General features: G+C 40.3%; 1 protein-coding gene and 10 non-coding genes across 12 annotated transcripts in view; 1 reads left to right on the top strand and 10 right to left on the bottom strand.

Annotated features, from left to right (window-relative positions):
* The window catches only part of LOC127987501 (protein NYNRIN-like), a 363,443-nt gene that overhangs the window by 232,009 nt on the left and 126,434 nt on the right, over positions 1 to 5,000 (top strand). The window lies entirely within an intron of this gene.
* On the bottom strand, positions 356 to 474 carry LOC127998010 (5S ribosomal RNA). The gene has a single exon (XR_008170863.1). It is a non-coding gene; the product is annotated as a 5S ribosomal RNA (ribosomal RNA).
* Positions 989 to 1,107, bottom strand: LOC127996216 (5S ribosomal RNA). The gene has a single exon (XR_008169129.1). It is a non-coding gene; the product is annotated as a 5S ribosomal RNA (ribosomal RNA).
* On the bottom strand, positions 1,329 to 1,447 carry LOC127988738 (5S ribosomal RNA). Its single transcript, XR_008161896.1, has one exon. It is a non-coding gene; the product is annotated as a 5S ribosomal RNA (ribosomal RNA).
* On the bottom strand, positions 1,669 to 1,787 carry LOC127996521 (5S ribosomal RNA). The gene has a single exon (XR_008169424.1). It is a non-coding gene; the product is annotated as a 5S ribosomal RNA (ribosomal RNA).
* On the bottom strand, positions 2,418 to 2,536 carry LOC128001471 (5S ribosomal RNA). Its single transcript, XR_008174239.1, has one exon. It is a non-coding gene; the product is annotated as a 5S ribosomal RNA (ribosomal RNA).
* Positions 3,049 to 3,167, bottom strand: LOC128005268 (5S ribosomal RNA). The gene has a single exon (XR_008177925.1). It is a non-coding gene; the product is annotated as a 5S ribosomal RNA (ribosomal RNA).
* Positions 3,532 to 3,650, bottom strand: LOC128003718 (5S ribosomal RNA). Its single transcript, XR_008176437.1, has one exon. It is a non-coding gene; the product is annotated as a 5S ribosomal RNA (ribosomal RNA).
* On the bottom strand, positions 3,872 to 3,990 carry LOC128008504 (5S ribosomal RNA). The gene has a single exon (XR_008180241.1). It is a non-coding gene; the product is annotated as a 5S ribosomal RNA (ribosomal RNA).
* LOC128006321 (5S ribosomal RNA) lies at positions 4,212 to 4,329 on the bottom strand. The gene has a single exon (XR_008178949.1). It is a non-coding gene; the product is annotated as a 5S ribosomal RNA (ribosomal RNA).
* LOC128001470 (5S ribosomal RNA) overlaps positions 4,959 to 5,000 on the bottom strand; it is a 119-nt gene continuing 77 nt past the window's right edge. Inside the window, exon 1 of the ribosomal RNA XR_008174238.1 lies at positions 4,959 to 5,000. This exon is cut by the window's right edge and continues 77 nt beyond it. This is a non-coding gene — a ribosomal RNA (5S ribosomal RNA).

Below are 5,000 nucleotides of genomic sequence, written 5' to 3'. Positions count from 1 at the left end.
GCAAAGAGAGGGCTATTTAAAGACCAGCCGATCTTATCGCCAGTACATTATATAAGTAGGAAAGAAAACCCAAAAGCTTAAAGCACCTGGTATTCCCAGGCAGTCTCTCATCAAAGTACTAACCAGACCTAAACCTGCTAAGATTCAGAGATCGGGCATTGACTCTTTTTTTTTTTTTTTATGAAAGATTATTATATAATTTGTGAAATTTTCCAAAAAGATTAAAACACCTGGTATTCCCAGGCAGTCTCCCATCCATGTACTAAGCAGGCCCAAACCTGCTAATATTCAGAGATCAGGCATTGACTCTATTTTTTGGCAAAATTATTATATACTAAGTGAAAAATGTCCAAAAAGCTTACAGCACCTGGTATTCCCAGGCGGTCTCCCATCCAAGTACTAACCAGGACCAAACCTGCTTAGCTTCCGAGATCAGACGAGATCGGGCATAGCCAGGTTGGTATGGCCGTAAGCGAAGTCTGCTGCAAAGAGAGGGCTATTTAAAGACCAGCCGATCTTATCGCCAGTACATTATATAAGTAGGAAAGAAAACCCAAAAGCTTAAAGCACCTGGTATTCCTAGGCAGTCTCTCATCAAAGTACTAACCAGACCTAAACCTGCTAAGATTCAGAGATCGGGCATTGACTCTTTTTTTTTTTTTTTTTTTTTTTTTTAAATGAAAGATTATTATATAATTCGTGAAATTTTCCAAAAAGATTAAAGCACCTGGTATTCCCAGGCAGTCTCCCATCCATGTACTAACCAGGCCCAAACCTGCAAATATTCAGAGATCGGGCATTGACTCTATTTTTTGGCAAAATTATTATATACTAAGTGAAAAATGTCCAAAAAGCTTACAGCACCTGGTATTCCCAGGCAGTCTCCCATCCATGTACTAACCAGGCCCAAACCTGCTAATATTCAGAGATTGGCATTGACTCTATTTTTTGGCAAAATTATTATATACTAAGTGAAAAATTTCCAAAAAGCTTACAGCACCTGGTATTCCCAGGCGGTCTCCCATCCAAGTACTAACCAGGCCCAAACCTGCTTAGCTTCCGAGATCAGACGAGATCGGGCATAGCCAGGATGGTATGGCCGTAAGCGAAGTCTGCTGCAAAGAGAGGGCTATTTAAAGACCAGCCAATCTTATCGCCAGTACATTATATAAGTAGGAATGAAAACCCAAAAGCTTAAAGCACCTGGTATTCCTAGGCAGTCTCTCATCAAAGTACTAACCAGACCTAAACCTGCTAAGATTCAGAGATCGGGCATTGACTCTATTTTTTGGCAAAATTATTATATACTAAGTGAAAAATGTCCAAAAAGCTTACAGCACCTGGTATTCCCAGGGGGTCTCCCATCCAAGTACTAACCAGGCCCAAACCTGCTTAGCTTCCGAGATCAGACGAGATCGGGCATAGCCAGGTTGGTATGGCCGTAAGCGAAGTCTGCTGCAAAGAGAGGGCTATTTAAAGAACAGCCAATCTTATCGCCAGTACATTATATAAGTAGTAAAGAAAACCCAAAAGCTTAAAGCACCTGGTATTCCTAGGCAGTCTCTCATCAAAGTACTAACCAGACCTAAACCTGCTAAGATTCAGAGATCGGGCATTGACTCTATTTTTTGGCAAAATTATTATAAACTAAGTGAAAAATGTCCAAAAAGTTTACAGCACCTGGTATTCCCAGGCGGTCTCCCATCAAAGTACTAACCAGGCCCAAACCTGCTTAGCTTCCGAGATCGGACGAGATCGGGCATAGCCAGGTTGGTATGGCCGTAAGCGAAGTCTGTTGCAAAGAGAGGGCTATTTAAAGACCAGCCAATCTTATCGCCAGTACATTATATAAGTAGGAAAGAAAGCCCAAAAGCTTAAAGCACCTGGTATTCCTAGGCAGTCTCTCATCAAAGTACTAACCAGACCTAAACCTGCTAAGATTCAGAGATCGGGCATTGACTCTTTTTTTTTTTTTTAATGAAAGATTATTATATAATTCGTGAAATTTTCCAAAAAGATTAAAGCACCTGGTATTCCCAGGCTGTCTCCCATCCATGTACTAACCAGGCCCAAACCTGCAAATATTCAGAGATCGGGCATTGACTTTTTTTTGGCAAAATTATTATATACTAAGTGAAAAATGTCCAAAAAGCTTACAGCACCTGGTATTCAATCAATCAATCAATCACCTTTATTTATATAGTGCTTTAAACAAAATACATTGCGTCAAAGCACTGAACAACATTCATTAGGAAAACAGTGTCTCAATAATGCAAAATTATAATTAAAGGCAGTATATTCCCAGGCAGTCTCCCATCCATGTACTAAACAGGCCCAAACCTGCTAATATTCAGAGATCAGGCACTGACTCTATTTTTTGGCAAAATTATTATATACTAAGTGAAAAATGTCCAAAAAGCTTACAGCACCTGGTATTCCCAGGCGGTCTCCCATCCAAGTACTAACTAGGCCCAAACCTGCTTAGCTTCCGAGATCAGACGAGATCAGGCATAGCCAGGTTGGTATGGCCGTAAGCGAAGTCTGCTGCAAAGAGAGGGCTATTTAAAGACCAGCCAATCTTATCGCCAGTACATTATATAAGTAGGAAAGAAAACCCAAAAGCTTAAAGCACCTGGTATTCCCAGGCAGTCTCTCATCAAAGTACTAACCAGACCTAAACCTGCTAAGATTCAGAGATCGGGCATTGACTCTTTTTTTTTTTTTTTTTTTTTTTTTAATGAAAGATTATTATATAATTCGTGAAATTTTCCAAAAAGATTAAAGCACCTGGTATTCCCAGGCAGTCTCCCATCCATGTACTAACCAGGCCCAAACCTGCAAATATTCAGAGATCGGGCATTGACTCTATTTTTTGGCAAAATTATTATATACTAAGTGAAAAATGTCCAAAAAGCTTACAGCACCTGGTATTCCCAGGCAGTCTCCCATCCATGTACTAACCAGGCCCAAACCTGCTAATATTCAGAGATTGGCATTGACTCTATTTTTTGGCAAAATTATTATATACTAAGTGAAAAATTTCCAAAAAGCTTACAGCACCTGGTATTCCCAGGCGGTCTCCAATCCAAGTACTAACCAGGCCCAAACCTGCTTAGCTTCCGAGATCAGACGAGATCAGGCATAGCCAGGATGGTATGGCTGTAAGCGAAGTCTGCTGCAAAGAGAGGGCTATTTAAAGATCAGCCAATCTTATCGCCAGTACATTATATAAGTAGGAATGAAAACCCAAAAGCTTAAAGCACCTGGTATTCCTAGGCAGTCTCTCATCAAAGTACTAATCAGACCTAAACCTGCTAAGATTCAGAGATCGGGCATTGACTCTTTTTTTTTTTTTTATGAAAGATTATTATATAATTCGTGAAATTTTCCAAAAAGATTAAAACACCTGGTATTCCCAGGCAGTCTCCCATCCATGTACTAAGCAGGCCCAAACCTGCTAATATTCAGAGATCAGGCATTGACTCTATTTTTTGGCAAAATTATTATATACTAAGTGAAAAATGTCCAAAAAGCTTACAGCACCTGGTATTCCCAGGCGGTCTCCCATCCAAGTACTAACCAGGACCAAACCTGCTTAGCTTCCGAGATCAGACGAGATTGGGCATAGCCAGGTTGGTATGGCCGTAAGCGAAGTCTGCTGCAAAGAGAGGGCTATTTAAAGACCAGCCGATCTTATCGCCAGTACATTATATAAGTAGGAAAGAAAACCCAAAAGCTTAAAGCACCTGGTATTCCCAGGCAGTCTCTCATCAAAGTACTAACCAGACCTAAACCTGCTAAGATTCAGAGATCGGGCATTGACTCTATTTTTTGGCAAAATTATTATATACTAAGTGAAAAATGTCCAAAAAGCTTACAGCACCTGGTATTCCCAGGGGGTCACCCATCCAAGTACTAACCAGGCCCAAACCTGCTTAGCTTCCGAGATCAGACGAGATCGGGCATAGCCAGGTTGGTATGGCCGTAAGCGAAGTCTGCTGCAAAGAGAGGGCTATTTAAAGAACAGCCAATCTTATCGCCAGTACATTATATAAGTAGTAAAGAAAACCCAAAAGCTTAAAGCACCTGGTATTCCTAGGCAGTCTCTCATCAAAGTACTAACCAGACCTAAACCTGCTAAGATTCAGAGATCGGGCATTGACTCTATTTTTTGGCAAAATTATTATAAACTAAGTGAAAAATGTCCAAAAAGTTTACACACCTGGTATTCCCAGGCGGTCTCCCATCAAAGTACTAACCAGGCCCAAACCTGCTTAGCTTCCGAGATCGGACGAGTTCGGGCATAGCCAGGTTGGTATGGCCGTAAGCGAAGTCTGTTGCAAAGAGAGGGCTATTTAAAGACCAGCCAATCTTATCGCCAGTACATTATATAAGTAGGAAAGAAAGCCCAAAAGCTTAAAGCACCTGGTATTCCTAGGCAGTCTCTCATCAAAGTACTAACCAGACCTAAACCTGCTAAGATTCAGAGATCGGGCATTGACTCTTTTTTTTTTTTTAATGAAAGATTATTATATAATTCGTGAAATTTTCCAAAAAGATTAAAGCACCTGGTATTCCCAGGCTGTCTCCCATCCATGTACTAACCAGGCCCAAACCTGCAAATATTCAGAGATCGGGCATTGACTTTTTTTTGGCAAAATTATTATATACTAAGTGAAAAATGTCCAAAAAGCTTACAGCACCTGGTATTCAATCAATCAATCAATCACCTTTATTTATATAGTGCTTTAAACAAAATACATTGCGTCAAAGCACTGAACAACATTCATTAGGAAAACAGTGTCTCAATAATGCAAAATTATAATTAAAGGCAGTATATTCCCAGGCAGTCTCCCATCCATGTACTAAACAGGCCCAAACCTGCTAATATTCAGAGATCAGGCACTGACTCTATTTTTTGGCAAAATTATTATATACTAAGTGAAAAATGTCCAAAAAGCTTACAGCACCTGGTATTCCCAGGCGGTCTCCCATCCAAG

The sequence above is a fragment of the Carassius gibelio genome, chromosome B22 (genome assembly GCF_023724105.1).
Source record: "Carassius gibelio isolate Cgi1373 ecotype wild population from Czech Republic chromosome B22, carGib1.2-hapl.c, whole genome shotgun sequence".
Classification (NCBI taxonomy): Eukaryota; Metazoa; Chordata; class Actinopteri; order Cypriniformes; family Cyprinidae; genus Carassius; species Carassius gibelio.
The sequence above is the reverse complement of the archived record's forward strand: the minus strand, read 5'-3'. Positions and strand labels throughout refer to the sequence as shown.